This window comes from Stomoxys calcitrans, chromosome 4 (genome assembly GCF_963082655.1).
Source record: "Stomoxys calcitrans chromosome 4, idStoCalc2.1, whole genome shotgun sequence".
NCBI lineage: Eukaryota > Metazoa > Arthropoda > Insecta > Diptera > Muscidae > Stomoxys > Stomoxys calcitrans.
The window spans coordinates 21,086,522-21,108,805 of record NC_081555.1 but is presented as its reverse complement, the minus strand read 5'-3'; the positions used below and the strand labels follow the sequence as shown (position 1 = coordinate 21,108,805).

General features: G+C 35.6%; 1 protein-coding gene across 2 annotated transcripts in view; it reads left to right on the top strand.

The window, feature by feature from the left end:
- Positions 1–5,078: 5,078 nt before the first annotated feature.
- LOC106085183 (eukaryotic translation initiation factor 5) overlaps positions 5,079–22,284 on the top strand; it is a 41,078-nt gene continuing 23,872 nt past the window's right edge. Inside the window, exons 1-3 of one of the 2 annotated variants that reach the window (XM_059367822.1) lie at positions 5,079–5,205; positions 6,069–6,166; positions 15,334–15,455. The gene's annotated coding sequence lies outside the window, so the exon portion shown is untranslated. The remainder of the gene's footprint in view (positions 5,206–6,068; positions 6,167–15,333; positions 15,456–22,284) is intronic. The other variant, XM_059367823.1, reaches the window with a different exon arrangement.

Here is a 22,284-nt window from a genome sequence, read left to right as displayed (position 1 = left end):
TTTACTCGTTCATACCGTAATTAATGGGTGTTAAATTACTAGTATATACATTTTTATGTCCAAGTTTTTATAATGAATACACGATTGAAACATTCGCGTTCTTCAATTTCAAAAATTCCTCTTCAACAAAGAGATATATAATTCACAATAGAGAGATTTCAAACGATTTTACTCGTACACGTATGCGGTAACTCGGCCCCTGTACTGTTGCTACTGTGTTATTACAATGAACTTTACATAGGCTGAGTCCGCTCTAACCTAACCTACTTATCTCCTATCTTATCTTACTCTTATTTATCTTATAAATATATACACTATTGCACATATTTGTGTGCGTGCAAGAGAATATTATCACAAATTTATAATGGAAGTCGTTCGCATACTAAATATATTTGCCAGCAGAAGAGAGCGAGAGAGTGCGAGCAAAATTTTGAGTTTGGATTCACTAATAGAAGGTTAAGTCACTTATAAAAACATGAAGTAAATAGACCCCATGAACATCATTTAGATTGCCAAAATTTGCCTATTGTGAATGTTAATAAATGTCTCTAAACATTTTTTCTCTTACAAAATTCAGCATGTAGGACACCCACGCATTGTTTTTTCTTTTTATTTTACTTCTTTTCCAAATACGGCTTGAAATATTTCAATTTTGCGTAATGATATGAACAAACGCATATTTGTTCATTCACAATAGTCACTCATTTCTAATCGTTGTACTTGGCAGTTTTTCAAAACACATCTAGCTAATAGAACAGCAGACTCATTTTTGTCGTTTTCTTTTTACTTTTATATATTTTTTCTTATGCTTATAAAAGTGTTTTTACAAGAATTTTGAGGCTTATTTCTACTCTCCAAAAAAAACGTTCTACTTTGTACTTCATAATGCACAAAAGACTTTGAAACAATTGTTGTTAAAGAACTTCCCTACTCGAAATCTTAAGATTAGGGATATGTATAATTAGCCTTTAGCATCATAAATACATGTGTATATACATACATAGATAGACATACACACACGTACTGTAAAATTATATTTATAAAGGGTGGTTAAATTTTTTAGGAATGATGTTGATTTTGAATAACTTAACACGTTGCTAGATTGTGTATCTTTCGATGGTTCAAATAAGGTTGGGGTCTGAAATTGAGAAATGTCAAATGCAATATGAAATGCGGAAAAAATTAATTGACATTTCGAAGTGGTGCACTTTCAACATCGACCCTTCAAAATTTAACCATTAAACAACAATCATCCCTAGTATAAAAACACCAACATGAATTTGTGTTATTATATATATATACATGTTTTCTATGAAAACTTTTTGTTAAGTTTTCTTTCTTATCAATGAAATATAATTTTTTTAATTAACAAAATTTGTTAAGTCCTAAGAAAACCACATGACTTATTTCCAATAAAAAGAAAATAGAAAAAAATTAAATATTCATTTTTGCCTCTCACTAAGAAAACAAAAGGAAACAAACAATTGCTTGCCAAACATAAAATAAAAATGAATTTTTTCTTATTGTTTTTGTTTGGTTTAAATAGTGAATGTAATCAAAAAAGGAATGAGAATAAAAACATACAAAAATATTAAGAGAAAAACCAAATAAAATTTTAAAACAAAAAAGCAAATAGTTTAAAACCAAGAAAAATCCCTAAAAACAGAACTGAATACAAACTAAAACCCCACATATTTTTCTTTATGTAATTGTTAGTAAATAATTAAAAAATCTTTAGAAGTTAGAAAACATAATTGTATTGATAGTATTCTAAATTTAACTATAGTTATATAAAGAAAAAAAGGTTGAACAAAAGCATACTACCAACATTATAAGGCCGCCTGTAAAAAAAGGTTTGCTTAACCATAACACATCCATAATATTAAAAAATAAATAAATTCTTTATACTGTCACAACAAATTTCTTAATGTAAATAGTTTTGGACTAGTAACTTTAAAAAGAACTGCTTGATTTTTTTACTTCTCTTTAAAATAAAAAAGTAAAATTATCCTTTTTTTAATCTCAAGTAGGCGTAACAAGAAGACAAGAACAACAAAAGAAAATGTATCTAAAATTAGTCTAAATCATAAAGAAATAAAATTTCTTGAAATTCCAAATCCCCCCTCTAATATAATACCACTCTTGTACTACTTGTATATAAATATGTATCTTATAAACCTACAATCCATTACTCTATAGTTTATAACATCTTATGAGACTATGTCAACTACTTTAGTAATATTTTTTTTTCGTTTTTATATTTAAGTTATTTTTATTTGTTTTATAATTCTATCTAAATTAATTTCAAATATATATAAATATATATTTTTACAAAAAATGTGTGTATTATGTTTTAATTTCTTTATTTTATATGCTAAAGGAATAAGAAAAACAGAAAACAGCATAATATATATTAACTATAATTAATAATTAGGTTAAAAAAGTATTATTAATATTTAAAATTTAATAAATTTATGAAAGGGAGGACTAGAAGAAAGAAAATAATACACATGTAAACGTTAAAGCTTTAAGCTTTTCGTTTATTTCTCGATATAAATCAAGAAGAATGTTCAAAAAAAAAAAAAATATTTAAAAGAAAATGAAAATTCTTGAATAAAATCATAAATAATATACAGAAAATATAAACAACGAGTTTTCTTTTCAACAAAAATTCAGGGTTTGTCAATTTCAATAGTTACACACATACATACCATTTATAAGTGTAAAAATGGCATAATGTGTCCATACCATCTATAAGTGTAAACATGGCATAATGTATCCAGGGGAACTGCATACTCTTCTTATGCCATTCACATATAGATGCCGCTCAATATTTATTTCGTCACCCAGTCCTTAGATGTTGCCATGTTATTTTAAATCATACTTATCGATTGTTGTATAACCGATAATCGAGTTTATTTTAAAATCGTTTTAACCCACCTGCGTAAAGCTACTATCGATTAGTACATTGGCTTACAGGGTGACAAAAGTTCGGAAATTACCAACTGCTTTTAGCTACGGTGGGCAGAAAATTTTTGCTGAGTTAACCACAGACAAAGGAAATCTATAGACAAATAACAATATGTTCAAAAGAGCTCTAACAGATGGGAAAAGGTTAAATTCTCAATCGTGATCAGTCAGTGCGCAAGGAACCCGGGCGACATGGAATGGAGAATGCTTGAGTTATTTTATTAGCATTTTGAATTTTAAAGTCTGTATATTTTCTTTGTCTATGAATTAACTACAGTCTGGTGGCCAGGGGTGGACTTTGTTCGAAAAAGTACATGCACCCATACAAAAATGTACATGCCTGGAATCAGTTTTTCACCATATAAAATTTCCCCCTTATTACGGTAGGCGATGGCGTAGTCGATTGTCGAAATTTTTACAAAACGTATTACGGAAAGCAAGTCATCTATAGTTTCGTTATCAGGTTGTATTGTACTGGCTAGATACAAATGGTATTTAAGCCGGTGATGCGAATAAAATACTCATGAAGCCAAGTATTGACTTCAACTTTTCGCCCGAACAACTGTCAAAGCGCATTATAAAAAATGTTGAAGAAAATGCGAACACATTCCGTAGATGTGGTACAGAGTTTTATGAGAAAAAAAGCAGCGATATGTCGCTGCGCCACTAGAAATTTGCTTCAATTAATCGCAAATGTAATTAAATGCTCGAGAAAAGGGCATCAAACAACTCTGCTTGAATGCTTTACTGCAGCTTTAACCCTCGTTTACAATGCTCTTTAAATCCGGATTCAATGAATTGACCATCTGTTTTCCCTTTATAAAATCAGCTGACGAGAGCTTTCAATTCAGATTTAATGAGTAGTGTAAATGGGGTTTTAAAGAAGTTTATTTGAAAGATTTCCTTTAAAGAACTGTCAAATAAATCTGCATTAAAGCTACAATAAGTATTGTGAATATGGGCATTTGTTATGAGTTGTTGTATGACTTTTGTTTGTGTTCTGGCGAAGAGTAGAGTCCGTCGGATTTAGCAATAATTTAATAGACATTTTCGCTGTGAATGAGGTCAGCACAAGGCTTACTACATAAATTTTAAAAAAGTACGCTATTCAACACAGAAATTGAAATTTCTTTCAAATCTTTGTCCGTTGGTGGCATAACAGGAATTGGTATGCGATGTCTAATCAATGCATGCATGATTTTTGTCGTTGTAAAAATGGATTAACCTCTTTATGATAGTACTATATGATTTACATATAAAAATCCAATTTTTCGTGTTTACTTCTTCGAAACGCTACAAAAATCTTAATGATGGCATAATACTTTTATTAAAATTTTACCATAAGTAATGAGGAGAATGGAATCAGCAAGTTTTATTACTTCAAAATCTATTACATTAAAAAAGTAATCGCGAAAACATATTGATTTTCGTCGCGAAATCGAAGGTCAAGTAGTGATTACACATATCTGTGTATACGGTTTTTGTACACTGAGGCAGCCCCTGCCGATGAAAAACTCCATCGGTCTAATCCGATGGGAACCGTGGGATTGCTGTGTAAACGGTAATCGATAAACGCCAATCATCGAAAAAATCCAACGATTTTGATTTTTCAGCAATGACTGATGGTTAGGTATACATGTGAAGCTTACACCCTTATTTTCACCAATACTATTACAATGACCACGCATCATGCCATGTGCCGCGTAAACTAAGCATTAATTGCAAATTAACGTCGTCGATCCAGTTGAAAGTTAAAGGTTTTAAGTTTTTCAGAGTTTTCTCGTTTGAAACCCATATTGTCTAGATAGGTCCAGTTTTGATTTTGGATGATGTTTTTGGGGGTTTTCTTTCCAAAATAAAGTTATAAAAAGAGAAGAAAAGTATGAAAAATTAAATAAAATCAAAGAAAAGAAAAAATCGATGTACGGTATTTGCAAAATCTACTGTAATCAACACGTATACACGATGAGTATGATCATGATGTGCTGTATAAACTTTCTATTATAATGACCACAGATCATAATGTGCCATGTAAAGTCCCCATAAATTACATATACCGAGTATCGATTATTAAATATAAAATATAGTCGATTAGTCGAATATAGTAAATTTAATTGCAAATTGACAATTTAACCATCGTACCATTGTAGATCACATTTAAAAAGGTTCACAGAGTTTTTAAATTTGTTGTGCTAAATTCACCAAGTGTTATTGAGAAGTTCTCCAACGTAACAGGTAAATAGGCAATTGCTGAATTAAGGGCAGAGCCAATGGTATCATTGCTGATAGCCATATCTTGAAAATCTAAATTGAGGTTAGAGTAGGTTGGTGCAATTATACGTGTGGCTGGCTGGTTTTCTTGTAGCTTGGCAAAAATGAGTCGTGTATATATGTGCATATATATATACATGCATGTGTACATAGTATAACCAGAATTAACAAACAAAATGACGTGGAAACAGCAATTGCATAAACTGGTGAAACAGGAGAAGCTTATGGTGGATATCTTTGGTGCACTCTGAATTGTCGTTTTTTTTTTGGGTACACATAGGGTCCCACAGATATCTAGCCAATTTCAGCTGCTTTTATTTATGCAAAAGGGCAAACACCTGCGTCTGCAGAGCGTTATGATTTGACTTGGTATCGACGTTGTTGTTATCATATGCGCATATCATTTGGTCATTGATGTTTGAGAAGAAGATGAAAGAGTATAGAGGCGTGGGGTGGGGTGTTAGCGAGAGTACAACAAAAGTCCACTATTAAAGCGAGTCGGCTGTGGCAATACATTTGTTTCTGTGTGTATATATAATAGCTATCTGCTATTTTACGATGCCTTAGGAAAAGGGGGTGTATTGTTGGAGTACTTGCTAAAGATTGCCACTGTCATTGACACAAGAAAGAAAATCTCAGCCTCTTAGTAACAAAAGTGGCTAGCCACAACAACGCATAAAGGAAAATACCTAAATTATGAGCTATTTATACTTGCGTATAGTACAAAATCGATAACATACATTTGTGTATAAAGTTACAATCAATTTATTGTTATTTACATTTTATGTTTTCCTTATTTTGTCTTCTTTTTTTTTGTTTCTTTTCAGTTGTCGTTGATTATTATAATTTCCATACATCCACACACACACACAGGTCTTTTGTGCTGCTTTGTGTTGTACAAGGGAAAAAGAAAAAAGGCCAAAAAGTAAGAAAACAATAAAACAAAATTCATTCATATACAGGGTGCGCCGGAGAAACTTGTTTATTTGACGAAAAAAGAACTCAAGCAGCGAATTGGTGGGGAGAGGGTTGTGATGGGGGGATGCATCTGGAGCGGGAAGTCTCCACTCAGTTGTCATCATGCACTGGTCTAGCGGGCAGCGGGCCTTCGCCACCGGGAGCTTTGCTAACGGTCGCTCATTTGCTGTTGCTGAGCAAAGTGCCATTCGCGCCCGCTTTTAAATTCCTCCTTATAGACTCCTCACAGTTCCTAGCCTTAATTCAATTCTATCGTAGGTTAACTCACTTCGGAAGTGTGAAAGTGTCGCTAAACCCAGAATTGGAATTCAACGGGCCATCAGAACTCCGGAAAATATCGAAAGAGTGAGGTAGGCAATAAATCCGCGTAAATCCACTTCATTGTGAACGAGTTAATGTCTGGTGTGCAATGTCAGTAATGGGAATAATTGGTCCATATTTTTTTTTGAAGAAAACGAACGCGCATTTACCGTTGGTGTTTTAGCAGTGTGTTGTACACTGAGGTGGCAGCCCTAGGCGATGAAGGACTTCATCGGATCCATCCGGTACTTACTACCGGCTGCCTTGGGATCGTGAATGCAGCGCTTTCAGGAACATAATTGAGGGTTATTTTCATTTAAGCCTCCAGGAAGTGATGGTTAGAAACGTGTGGTTTCAGCAAGATGGAACCACAGCACGAGACCCAATGAATTTGTTGCGACAACATTTCCCTAAACGCCTCATCTCTCTCAGAGGTGATCTCTAATGACCGGTACGCTCTCCAGATTTGAGTCCGTGTAATATCTTTTTATGGGGTTATTTGAAATCCCTAATTTATGTCAAATGACCATAGCACACCTCAAGAAAAAATATCGCGATTCTATTGCCAACATACCGATTGATATGCTGCAAAGAGTGGACACGAATTGGGATGGTTTTTTTTGTTGTCTAATTTTGAAGATTTTACATTTCTATCTACATTTGATGATGAAAAATGTGATTTGCTTTTTGAACTTTATGCTTTTGTTCCTATTATTAGGAGAAAAGTTCATATGGATAGTGATGATGATTGGTTAAACTCAAATGGTACATTGCATGCAAATTCTTTTAGGGATTTGTCGTAGAAAGCTTTTCAGCTGAATAGTACTTCATTGAATTGGAACGTTTTTTTGCGGGTATCGTAGTAGGGTGAAGACAGTTATTTGGAAAGTCCAGGATGAAGTACTTCTCTAGGTTGTTTGGCAAATGTGGATTCTAGTGGGTTTTTGGCGCATTTTTAGAGATACTAGCTGTATTGGCGGTGATAATTTGAATTATAATGTTGATGTTGACAACATTAACCACTTCTTTGCTTTTGGTGTACTAATAGCTCTCCCAGCTTTACATTCGACCCGTTTTTCCACTTCGGCGGTGGGGTTTCTTTTTCTTTTTGATAAAAAGTACTGCTCCACTGATAGATCCGATTGGAACTACGATATCCCTGGTAACAGAAGTTACATAGACTTGTATACGGATGGTTCCAAACTAAACGACCAGATGGGCTTTGGGGTATACTCTAAAGATCTAGAACTGGTCATATCGAAAAGGTGACCCGACCACTGAAGTGTGTATCAAGCGGAGATCCTTGCAATTAAGGAAGTTGTGCAATGGTTCAGCTATAATGTCATTACAACGATTGGCATAAATATTTTCTCAGGCAGCCATTAAATCCCTAGAGAACGTATTTCTGAACACAAAAACCGCCCTTGACAGTCGCAGATCTCCCAACGCGATGACTGAAGTGTTCAAAATTCACCTGTTCTGGATGCCGGGGCACAGAAATATCCCAGGGCATTGTAAAAAGGATGAGCTTGCGAGACTAGGAACTACCCTACACATTCCAGGGATACTAGAATCTGTGGGTATGCCTCTAGCGACATGTAAGCTAAGATTTCAGGACCAGGCCCGAAGGACAACGAGTATTCCTAATCTAGACTTGAAGAGGTCTACTTCTTTGCTGTCATTGGGTAGAACCCACGTCTCAGTCATTGTGTCCGTCATGACGGTCACTGTCTAATCGGAAAACATGCTGACATATTGATGGTTGCCAGCAACGACTTTTGCAGAAGCTGTGGGGCCATCGAAGAAGAAGAGACTATAGAACACTTTTTGTGTTTGTGTCCCGCACCAGCAGTCAGAAGGGGTTCCACTTTAGTTTCTCATTTCTTTGAAAACCTGTCTGTTTTATCGAATGTGAACATTTGCAGGTTATTGGGGTTTTTAAAACGATCTGGATGATTTAAGGGTAGGAACTAAAAGGCATCTTCCTTCTTCTATTCCTGTGGCATCACAATGGATGAAAACGCCTGTCACTTAAACCCAACCTAACCTTTCTTTTTCTTGTATTAATTGCGCTGATGTTCTGTTGGCTTTTAACAGGACTAATCGAAGTCCATTGGTACTGATGGAATCTCAGCAAAATTTCTTAAACTTATGTTCCCATATGTTTTGGATTATATTGTATATTTGTTTAATGCAATTTTGACATCTGATTTTACAAGGGCTTAGCAAATGGCATGAGTAGTGCCCGTCGCTAAATCATCTGTTATTCGAGGCCCTGATGGCCTGAGACCCATTTATATACCTCCGGTTTTGTCGAAGATTTTTGAGCACGTTTTAAAGGACAAAATACTTTCTGGTGATAGGCAAAAGATTTTTGATTCGCAGTACAACGTCTTTGTTCGTGCATCTTACTACTCCTTCATAACGTACTCTTTATTATTATCGTGTTATTTAGATGTTATACACTTAGGTTAATTATACTTTTTAATGCGAATTTCAGACCGAGTAGGCTACTACCGAATTTGTTAAAAATAAATATATTTAACATTAGGTCTTATGCAGTTCTGTAGTATGTGCAATGGGGGTCGCCATTTACCCGATTCGGAATAAAAAAAAAAGAATTAAAACAATAACTGAAGTATTTTTTTTTAATTGGCTTTTCAAACAAGTAATTTTCTATGGCGCACCCTGTTTTGTAAAACAAAAAGTCAATTCATACATTTTTGCGAATTTTTTCTTAATATAATTATAAAGAAATTGTTTTCTATAATTAGTCACACCGCAGGAGTGCACAAATATATGAACACACTCTTGCTACTTGTTGAGATGTATCTCTAATATTTTGCACAAAGATGTTGGCATAGACATTTGTGCAAGATGATTAGCTGGCTTTGATGCAAACGTATATATAGTTTTGTTCAAAATAATAGTGCACTCCTCTAAAAAAACCGTATTTATTTTTTTTCTTACAAAAATACAATTTTTATTAATTTTTTTTACATAAGATTAATTAGTTCTCTAATTTGTATAGCACCAAGTTATTTAAAATATTTCATTGAATACATTTTTTTTTTCAAAAATCGCTGTTCAAAATAATAGGAGTATTTATAAATAACACAATTCATTTAAAAGAAATGGCACACAATTTGAAAACCTAATTATTTGAAACCTAATTATTTCTGTGCCTAGAGTAATAACCTCTTATTTTATGATTTCGAGACATCTATGATGTATGGAGTCTCAATGAGACCTTGGCATCTCTTTACAGGACAATCCTGGGATAACTTTTAAACGGATTTTGTGGCAGGTATTGCGATCTTCGATCCATCGCTATTTCGCTTTTGGTAGTCGATTCTTTGTAACATAATTTCAATGTCTCCCAATAAATGGTGTATGGTATTGAGGTCAGGAGATTGAACAGGTCACGGTTTAACCTAGACCCCATTGACCTAGCCAATTTACTAGCATGTTTCCGGTATTTATCTTGAAAGTATACCAATTTCAGAAGCATATACCATTCTGCAAAATCTAGTAATACTTGCTCCATTTTGAAACACATCCATTGTGTCTTTTACTTCATTATTGGATCTATACCGTTGTACAACAAGCTCCAATGTACCAATACCTTTCCCCCATCTTGTTTGATTGTCTTTTTTGTAAATTGTGATTTATATTATTGTGATACGGAAGCCATTGTAGCGCAGAGATTAGCATGTCCGTTCATGACGCTGAACGACTGGGTTTGAATCCTGGCGAGACCATGGTTTCCCCCTCCTAATGATGGTAACATTTGTGAGGTACTATGCCACTTCTCTCCAAAGTGGTGTCGCAATGCGGCACACTGTTCGGACTCGGCTATAAAAAGAAGGCCCCTTGTCATTGAGCTTAAACTTGAATCGGACTGCACCTTTGCCCCTGTTCCTTAGTGGAATGTTCATGGGCAAAATTTGCAATTATGTATTGGGAAGGCCAGCAGACGTTAGCCTATACCCTGTTCCAACAAATGATGCAATTTTACTTTTTTCTTAAGTTTTTTTTATTTATTCAATTTTTATTAATCAACCAACTCCCTTCTGGGCAACATTATAAACAATTTAAACCAACAACAAAATGAATTCAAATATACTTATCGACTAAACACGTAACGCACAATCTTTAAAACTGAAGAAAACAATTTAAATGAAAAATAAGTTATATAATGTAAAAATTGTCAGCAACATAAACTTTGAAGTTTGATAAAAATTCACTCTAGCAAAGCGCCTGAAAATACATGGTTTTACAGGGAAGTAGGGGGGCAAAGGGTTCCATTACCTGGCCACATGTACTGAATATGACCCCTCAAGAACAAGGTGAGAAAATTTTTCTAAAAGTACTGATGAATTCCTAGTAGTACTTAACAAGTAAAAGCGTGCTAAGTTCGAACCACCATAGATAGCATTTGTCGAGTTCTTTTCCCGATATATCTTTACGCAAACAAAGGATAAAAGAAAATAATTGCTATTACATTGGATTTTTGAACCATAATTGAATTGAATGTTGGAGACCATAGTAAAAGTCATTGTGTAAAATTTCAGCCAATTCGAGTAAGAATTGCGCCCTTTAGGGTCTCAAAAAGTTAAATAGAGAGATCGGTTTATATGGGATCTGTATCCGGCTATAGACGGATTCGGATCATATTTGACACGTATATTGAATGTCATTGTACAAAATTGCAGCCAAGTCGGATAATAATTGCGCCCTCCGGAGGCTCAAGAGGTCAAGATCCCAGATCGGTTTATATGGTAGCTATATCAGGTTATAGAATGATATGAGCCATATTTGGCACAGTTGTTAGAAGTCATAGCAAAACACGTCATGCGAAATTTCAGCCAAATCGGTAAGAGATTTGCGCCATCTAGTGGCTCAAGAAATCAAGATTCAAGATCGCTTTATATGGCAGCTATATAAGGTTATGGACCGATTTAAACCATACTAAGCACAGTTATTGGAAGTCATAACATAACATGTCGTGCAAAATGTCTGCCAAATTGGCTAAGAATTGCGCCGTCCAGACGCTCAAGAAGACAAGACCCCATATACAATAGGTTTATATGACAGTTATATCAGGTTATGAACCGATTTCAACCATACTCAGTACAGTTGTTGGAAATCATAATAAAACACCTCGCACAAAATTTCATTCAAATTGGATAGGAATTTTGGCGTCTAGTGGCTCAAGAAGTCAAGATCCAAAATCGGTTTATATGGCAGCTATATCAAAACCGATGGACCGATATAGCCCATTTACAATCCCTACACTAAAAAGAAGTATTTGTGCAAATTTTCAAGCAGCTAGCTTTACTCCTTCGAAAGTTATCGTGCTTTCGACAGACACACAGACGGACGGACAGAGCTAGATCGACTTATAATGACATGACGATCAAGAATATATATTTTATGGCGTCTTAGATGAATATTTCGAGGATTTACAAGCAGAATGACGAAATTAGTATACCTCCATCCTATTGTGGATGGTATAAAAAAGCTATTAAATCAAAGAGATGTTGGTGTAGACCGAATTTTACCATACAGAAAAATAAATAGATGCATATAAGATCCTTAAAAGGATCAAAAGAGCACCCTAAAAGTTTAGTATAGTAATAATTATAGTCAATTCGGACCCGATTGCCATAAACAAATCGGAGGATACCATTGAAACGATAGTGCAGATTTCCTATATTTGAGGAATACTTCCAGAATAGACCTCGAGGCCGTACAATATGTTAGGCATAAGCAGAGCCTGGACCAACCTATGATGAAGAGCGATAGGTAAAACCAGATCAAGGCTATATAATCGCCATAAAAACTTTAGAATTTACTTTAGAACATACGCTCGAAATGTGGGCAGTTAAATTAAGAGTACTATCAATATCAAACCCGAGACAAGATACAGAATCAAAACAAGGACTTACTGCATTTTGAAGAATTATTTTCGTAGTTTGTAATTGGCTTCGTGCCCAACCAAAAAATACGCATTTAGTCTTATTAATGTTAATATTGATCCTTTATTCAATATTCCAATCGTTAATACGGCCAATGTCTAAATTTAAGGCTAAAACGCAATCAGTTAGAGAAGTCGAGGAAACTGAAGTAAACATTTGTATATCATCGGCAAAAATACCCAATTTCGAGTTTTGGATACAATCACGAATATCGTGACGTCCTTTTTATAGCCAATTCTGAACGGCGTGCCGCAGAGCTCACAACACCTCTTTTTTTTTACATGGCAAAGTACCTCACAAATGTCGCCAGCATTAGAAGGGGATAACCATCCATCGCTGAAAATTTTCCGGGATTTAAACCCAGGCGTTCAGCGTCATAGGCATACATGCTAACCTCTGCGCTACAGTGGCCTCCGACTAAATGCTTTACTTAAATCTAATATTCCGAATGCCTATCATGCAAACAACGTCTTATCTCATCAGTCATATGAAGAATCAATGATAATCAACGATAACCAGACTGATGATAGTTGTAGAAAATGGTATTCAAATGCGCATGCAAATACCATTATTTCAGGAGACTTTAATTTCAATTTATTTGACTTTGACGAAGGCAGATCAATTCCGATCCCTTTGTAATAGAATGGATATGTCTTTAGTACATAATTCGATACCTACGCAATTTGATATAAGGACGCAATCTACATCTTTGCTTGATTTTTTCTTAGTCAGTGATAATTCTTTAGTTACTTACACGGGACAGGCTCAGTGTCCATCTTTGTCAGAGCATGCCCTTATCCTCAGTGTCTTTTAGTTACATGTAAGAGATGTGCCTGAGAACATTTTCAGAACATAGATTGGGATGGCTTGATGTTATTTCTTAATGAGTTTGATTCTGAGGCCTTTTACAATGCAACGGATAGCAATGTGAAGTGCTTCGCTTTTTAATTAATTCTTTATTTGATTATATTCCTATTATTAGAAGGCGTGTACGTTGTCCAAGCGACAATTGGATTGATTCGAATAGAATTTTGCTAGCAAAGTCTTTGAGGGATCTATCATTTTCCGCTTTTCATTTAGACCATTCAGAGGCAAACTGGCAATGCCCTTTGGTTCGTAACAAAGCAAAGGGACGGCGAAATTATTTTTTCAGGCTTTTCTGTGGTTAAGATTTATCAGGATTATGGAAAGTTTTAAGAGATTCTAGAAGTGTAGGAGCTGATAATGATGTCTTGTCTTTATTGACTACTCTGCTAATGCTGTCAATTCATACTTTGTTTCCGATACCGATAACTTTGAATTCGTTAACTTTGATAATTTTTATGACTCTATTCACTCATTTTCTTTCCAATGTATTGATGAACTTGATTTATTTGCTGCCATGAACAGGGTGAAATCTCGATCTATTGGAGTTGACGAGATACCAATACATTTTATTAAACTTATCTATCCTTACATATCCTGTTTGATCTTAGACATAAATTTTGCCTTACGATTGGAAAATTGCGCGGGTTGTCCCTATTCCTAAGTCCAAAATCATAGGCTCCCTTGATGACATTAGGCCTATTTCCATCCTTCCTGCCTTGTCTAAAGTTGTGGAACGCATCATAAAGAACCATATGCTAAGTGCCACAATAGATAGGATTTATCATTCCTTCAAAATCATCCCAAAATCTTTAGGCAATGACGGTAGTGCAGAAATAGGTTGGAAATCAGAACACACAGAACCCGGATTCTCCTTCTTTCGAATTGGGAAATGCTTTGCATATTTCCACTTTAAAAGAAAATTACCAGTCATAAGAATTGTGTTAAAAAATGAAGAAAATGAAATGAAAGTAAATGATAAATATTTTTAAAAATTTTATCGGAATGCAGTTAACACCCGTTACATTAGATTTAATTCTAAATATTGCACTCTAAAGCTCACTTTCATCAATACACCTAAAACTAAGATTATTGTCACGGTCAATTGGAGATATGTTAGCAAAACTAGACATAGGGGACGGAACAGTAGTTAATTTGGCAAAAATCGATCGAAATTTAGCTTCCATATATGTATGTATTTTTATTTCTCGATTTTTTTGAGGCCTTTTCAAGCACATTTTTCTACCGATCTTCTTAAAATTTTGCACCACGATTTCTTCCGTCCAGAATATGTAAAGATTTTTGTCGTAATTCCTCATTTCAAATTTAAACAAATTTTATTTTTTACTACTAAGCCTGCATAGCCAATGTGGTGGTTGGTTCTCCATCTTTACTTGCTTAGTTTTGGTCGCCCGGTTTCGTATAGTTGCGAGGGTCACACTATAAAAGTAGTAAAGAAATTTCTTAAGTTAGGTCTCTGATGCAGCGCCTTGTGTTTTGAGCAAAACTTTCAAAGAATGGGAGGCATAATTTTTAGTTGCCACAATCTTGATACATTTATTTTTTTTTTATAATTATTCTATTGGGTTGCCCAAAAAGTAATTGCGGATTTTTTAAAAGAAAGTAAATGCATTTTTTATAAAACTTAGAATGAACTTTAATCAAATATACGTTTTTTACACTTTTTTCCTTAAGCAAGCTAAAAGTAACAGCTGATAACTGACAGAAGAAAGAATGCAATTACAGAGTCACAAGCTGTGAAAAAATTTGTCAACGCCGACTATATGAAAAATCCGCAATTACTTTTTGGGCAACCCATAGCTTTATCTGTTAATTTTTAGATTCCATTTATTTACATACAATTTTTGTGCTATGCTCTGTATAAATATATATATTTGTTTTTTCGTCAATTTTTTTCCATTTTGTAAAATTCATTTTCTTTTTTCTTGTTCTTTTTTTCTTACTACAGTAAAAGCTTAAGCTTTATATTTTTTGTTGTTAACGCTACTCTTTTAACTTACCGAGTGGATCATTTGGCGCACCCCAAGCAGGGGAACATATTGTTTTATATGACTTTTGAAAGAATTTTAGGTAAGTACCAACAAAACTTTATGTTTATTGTATATATTATTCATATTAATATTAAGAATCTATATTAAATGTTGGTACAATGTCCGTTTTTCACAGTTCAAAACCAATGTTTATCGCGATTACTTTTTCAAAATAATACAAAAATTCCAAATGATAACATATTAATTATACCCTCCACCATAGGATGGGGGTATACTAATTTCGTCATTCTGTTTGTAACTACTCAAAATATTCGTCTGAGACCCCATAAAGTATAATATTCTTGATTGTCGTGACATTTTATGTCGATCTAGCCATGTCCGTCCGTCCGTCTGTCGAAAGCACGCTAACTTTCAAAGGAGTAATGCTAGCCGTTTGAAATTTTGCACAAAACATTCTTATTAGTGTAGGTCGGTTGGTATTGTAAATGGGCCATATCGGTCCATGTTTTGATAAAGCTGCCATATAAACCGATCTTGGGTCTTGACTTCGTGTGCCTCTAGAGGGCGGAATTCTTATCCGATTTGAATGAAATTTTGCACGAAGTATTTTGTTATGATAACCAACAACTGTGCCAATTGTGGTTCAAATCGGTCCATGTTTTGATATAGCTGTCATATAAACCGATCATGAGTCTTGATTTCTTGAGCCTCTAGAGGGCGCAATTTTCGTCCGATTTGACTGAAATTTTGCACGTAGTGTTTTGGTATCACTTCCAACAACAGTGTTTAGAAAGGTTCAAATCGATTCATAATCTGGTATAGATGTCATATAAACCGATCTTGGATCTAGACTTCTTGAGCCTCTAGAGGGCGCAATTCTCATCCGATTTGGCTGAAATTTTGCATGACGTGTTTTGTTATGACTTTCAATAACTGTGCTATGTATGGCGCAAATCAGTACATAAACTGATATAGCTGCCATATAAACCGATCTGGGATCTTGACTTCTTGAGCCTCTAGATGGCGCAATTCTTAACCGATTTGGCTGAAATTTTGTAAAACGGCTTCTCTCATGACCTACAACATACACGATTAATATGGTCTGAATCGATCAATAGCTTGATACAGCTCCCATATAAACCGATCTCCCGATTTTTCTTCTTGAGCCCCTACAAGGCACAATTACAATATTATCCGAATGAACTGAAATATTACACAATGTTCACCATTCATTTATGGTCCGAATCGGACATTAAATTGATATAATTCCAATAGCATAACAGTTTTTATTCAATATTCTCTGTTTGCCTAAAAAGAGATACCATGCATAGAATTCGACAAATGCGAACCATGGTGGAGGGTATATAAGATTCGGAACTTAGCACGCTCTTAATTGTTTTATTTAAATTTTGCCATAATTAATTTTGAATTTCAAATCAAAAAGATGTATGCTTTAAAACCTATTATCTGAAAAAGTAATCGTGAAAAAATTTCGTGATAAGCGAACAGAGTACCAGGCTAAAGATTGCGAAAATTGATACATGTAACTAACCTACCTGATGTAGAAAAAACAGCTAGAATATTCTATCAGATAAAGATACGTCTCAATATTAAATGCTATGTAATTTGCTATATAGCAATAAGTGTTTCTATATATATTTTTTTACAATTATGACACTCATTAACTAGGTGATAATGAGGAACATATGTATGTATATCAAAGCACCATGTGTTTTTTCAGTGAACTATTACTATAGAGGAACTTTTGTAAAACCAAGTGGGGCAATTGGTACCATATATTAAATACAAACTCACATACATATAAAAAACTTAGCAACAGTAGTGCGAATTATAAAATAAAATGAATACGAAAAACATAATATGGGTTGTCGAAGAAATGTCCAGGATTTTCGCCTGTCCGCGAACTTCAACAGGGCGAAAGCCACATGAGCACCACACGATTGGGACATCTATAAAGCTGAGCTAAGAAAATATACGGGCGAGCTGAGAAAGGCTCAGAACAAATCCTGCGTGGAATTCCGCATCTGAGGCCTCTAGGCTAAGGAAGATTCTGTCCTCGAAACCTATTGCAAAATGCAAATTTTGCCCATAAACATCCACTAAGGAACAAGGGCAAACTTCTCACATATCAATGAGTGCAGTCCGATTCAAGTTAAAGCTCAATGATAACGGGCCTCCTGTTTATAGCCGAGTCCGAACGGGGGGTGCCGCAATGCGACACCTCTTTGGGGAGAAGTTTTACATGGCATAGTACCTCACAAATGTTGCCAGCATTAGGAGGGGAAAACCATCGTTGAAAACTTTTTCTGATGGTCTCGCCAGGATTCGAAGCCAGGCGTTTAGCATCACAGGCGGACATGCTACCTCTGCGCTATGGTGGCCTCCCCTCGAGACCTATTAAGTTGGGGTATATTAAGAAGTTAGAAAATGTTTGGACGATGTCACATTTCCCGGGAAATTCTCCAAATGACAATGTGGCGCCTGAAGAGGTTGTCACCAGTGTTGCCGTTTTTGGTAGAATCCTACCAAAATTGGTAGGTTTTTATTCTCTTGGTAGATTGGTAGGCTGACCTCAATTTTTTGGTATGTTTTTCCAACATATATTGGGTTGCCCAAAAAGTAATTGCGGATTTTTTAAAAAAAAGTAAATGCATTTTTAATAAAACTTTGAATGAACTTTAATCAAATATACTTTTTTTTACACTTTCTTTCTTAAGCAAGCTAAAAGTAACAGCTGATAACTGACAAGAAAGAATGCAATTACAGAGTCACAAGCTGTGAAAAAATTTGTCAACGTCGACTATATGAAAAATCCGCAATTACTTTTTGGGCAACCCAATAAATACAAGGTTAATTACTGAAAAAAAATCGACGAGGATTACTCAAAATGAATTTCCTTCTTGTTGTTTCTGTGCATTTGTTGAGAGTGCAGAATAAAACCATTGATGTCGGCGGGCCAAACCCTGTTATAAGGGGACTCACTGCTTCAAATTTGGGAAAAGGGCGTAAATTCTAGTATTGACTGTAACTGTACGAGTGTTAAGGGATCTCTTTCAAATTTCGTAAATTCTGGGTAAGAAATGCGGTTTTTTGCTTTCATTCAATCAGAAAACGGGACTATGTGTCAGATGTTGGGTGGATAGCAAAAGCGCATTTCGCGTCTCATACACTTAAATCGGGAGATCGCTACCAATAATAATCCTACCAATGATAAATGAAAATGAAAAAAACATTTGTGCCTGTGCGGCTGCACAATCTTTACCTTTTGAAATATGGTCTGCATTCTACCGAAAGGTATTGGCAAGTTGTGTATTCCAAAAAATGTGGAGTATATTTGAAGTTAAGATACACCCATGAGACCTAGAAATTTAGGAAATAAATATAAGTACATATTTATTCTGTGTATTGTAGAAGGCAAGGCAGCGGAGCGTTGCTTGTGTGGGCTAGTATAAATAAAACGTTTGTAGAGGTTTACAACTTTTGTTTTTTTTATTGTTTCTTCATAGTATTTTTGGGTTTTTGTGAGGGTGAGCTACTCTCACACGCTTCAACCCAGAATGGAGGCAGTAAACACCTCTATTTAGATTGCTTACTCACAATTGCTATCAGTGGAAATAGGCAACAAATACTTAATCAACCATATCGGAGTACAAAAGTTTTCATTAAGTTTTGCAATGTCGGTTCCTTGGTGATGGGTACCCAAATAAGCACCGATTTGGACCCATATGCTACTTCCCAACTTATGGTGGTGGGTTAAAAAAATATTTATTATCCTTTCACAATTCCATTATAAAAGAAACATTTTATAACTTAACAAAATTGTATAGTCCAGCCCAGTGTCTTGATAATGAAGCCAAAATAGTACAAAACATTACTTTGCGCAAAAACAAAGCCACAATACTTTATTATAAAAAAAACAAGCAAAATTCACAATGTGCGAAATGATGATGCTAATGTAAATTTTTGTTTTCACTATTCTATGCTAGATACTGAATGTGAATGTGATGGGTAGGTTTTCTTTCGAGCATGCGGTCCAACGTTGCTTTGTATCTCAGTATTTTGTGCACAAATAAATTCAAGGTTGAGGTTTGTAGATGAAAAGTTTTGTATACACTCTGTCAGCAGGTATGTTTGGACATACAATCACACATACTCAAGTATGTATTGTATATATGAAAGTACGTGATGAATGGATGGTTTTTGAAATAGATACTACGTCTACACTTTTTGTTGTACCCACATACATATGTACATCTGTAGGTTCAAATGCGATGCGAATGTCTTTTATACGTCAAAGATGATGTTGTCGCCAACATCATGAAAGTTGATTTTTTATGCGAATGTCTTTTATACGTCAAAGATGATGTTGTCGCCAACATCATGAAAGTTGATTTTTTATTCGTTTTCAATTGTTTTGTGCATGAGTTTTAGCCGGTGGTTGACTGACCATAATCACCAAGGGCTCTAACTCTATATGACGTCAAATTCTTTTAAACACTTGGGGACATTATTGAAATGTGCGTTTTTGTTCATGGTTCTTATGTAGATTTGACACGTGCTGCCATATCTGTGTGTAGCAAGTACCGTATCACCTGAGCTGTCTTAAAATAAAATGCTTGATAGTTTGGCAAATGTTTGGCAAATTCTTTGTCTAAAGATAGAGTGAACTAAAAAGTAAAGCATATAATCATTGTACAGCAACAAAGTGGTTGGCAGTGTAATTAAATTCAAAGGTATTGTAGTGATTTAAAGAATAAAATTTAAATATTTTATAAATTTCATACATTAAAATTAAGAATTCTGAAAAAACTAAAAGATTTCTAGTCACAAGAGTACAAAACACATAAACATTAACTCCATAAGAATGGGAATTGTTGTTGTTGTCATGGTTGATGTATCCTCGTTCCGGTCCATAGGACCAATCGCCGCGGCAACGTTTTGGCTATTGGTTATTTAAAGGCGCCAATAAATCGCCTTGTCATATCGTATATCACAGGCACTTGGTATTTAAGCAGGAGCCGTTGCTGCCCGGCTTCTCAATGAGACTCTTCACTCAACATTGTTGATTGGCCGCGACAGCAGTTGCAGCTACTCCGTATAAAAACATTCCCATTTCATTTGAGCTCTTTGTGATAACTATGAAAATCCCCGGCGCAGGATAACTATAAACACCATACAGGCTGGAACATTGAGCTCAGATTTGTGTGGTTATTGTTGTTGTAGCAGTGTGTTGTACACTGAGGCGGCAGCCCTTGCCGTTGAAGGACTTCATCGGGTCAATCCGGTACGTACAACCGGCTGCCTTGGGATTGCCGATCTGTGTGGTGGTTATATGTTGTTATTACGAGAAGCTCAGCTGAGAGCTACCGCAGTTTGCGGTTGCTTCGTATACGGAGTAGCTGCAACTGTAGTCGCGTGCTATCAGCGGTATGAAGTGAGGAGTCTCAGTGAGTGGTCGGGCGGCACCAGCTCTTGCTTAAATACTAAGTGCCTATGATGCTCGACATGACAAGGCAATTTTTTTTGGCGTTTTTAAATAGCCAATGACCATTACGTCCCCGCAGCGATCGGGCCTATGGACCAGAAAGAGCTTACACATCTTTAGGAGTTTGATGAGGATCGCTACCTCCACATACAATGTGGCTACCACAAGAACAACAACTATGAATATCCACATAAATCGAAGCTTAGCGTTCCAACTGTGTAGTGTTCATGTTGTTGTTGTAGCCACATTTGCATGTGGATGTGGCGATCCTCGTCTAGTTCCTGTAGGTGAGCAAGCCCGTTCCGGTTCAACGATCGATTGCCGTGGGGAAATGGTGGCTATTTGGCCATTTTGTGGAGCTCACAGCTATCCCGTGCTACGATTATGGGGATTGTGCGTGCTGCTTTTGCCGGAAGGGAGCTAAAACTGTTATATTATAGGAGGTGAATGACCCATTAGGACATCTTTGACTCAGCCAACTCAGCTGTAGTGTCCTTAAACCCGACTGATAAGATCTTTTTCACACGACGGAGTTTGTTTTCCATTCAGACAAGTCTGGATTTTAGGTTAGGCCGATGAAACTCAAGGTTCTGGGTTTTAACGACAAAGTCCGTCCGTCGGATGGTACCTATCTGTATATGTGGGAGCTTTATCCAAATCTAAACCGATTTTGAAGAAATTTACTAGATCCTCTCAGCTGGGTAATAACACATTCTATACCAAATGCAAATCGGTTAAAAATTTCATTCGCTATGTCCTTATATGTGTATATCGGACGATGTGTATATTTGGGAACAGACTTTTACAATAATCTTTAGCTTTTTCCTTCAGGCTAAAAAAGTAGTGAAACATTTCGTGATGATTTGGGTGAGACCTACGATCTGCAGCTTTCAAATCTTACGGAAAGAAAACACGGACAGATGGACATAGCTAAGGGTCCTTCAGCTGTTTCGGATTGCTCGAAGCTCGTACCCTAGTCTAGAATGACATGAGGCTTTATAGTGCGGAAATAATCTAGACAAAAGAATAGTTGTGTTGTATCCTTTGCTTTTCCTCTACCGCTCCTTCAAAATTGTATCCAGGACTAAGCCCATTAGTGAACCAATCCAAGCATGTGCTTCGGCAACCTCATTGCCACCCCTTCCTGTTGCATTAGTAAGCAGAACAGTATGCCAGTCTTCTCCAAGACCCAGAGTTACTGCATGCACCTCAACCATTTTCGAACTTACCTTACTAGAGGCCTGAATCTTTATCGCCACCTGTTCGGTCCACATAGATCGTGACGTTCGGCAGGACTGCCGTTCCATCTTAAAAATCATATCCAGTGTCTGAAAAAATTTCCACACAGACCTATGTAACCTATGCACTTTCTAGCTCGGCACTAAAGTGCTACTGCTTCACA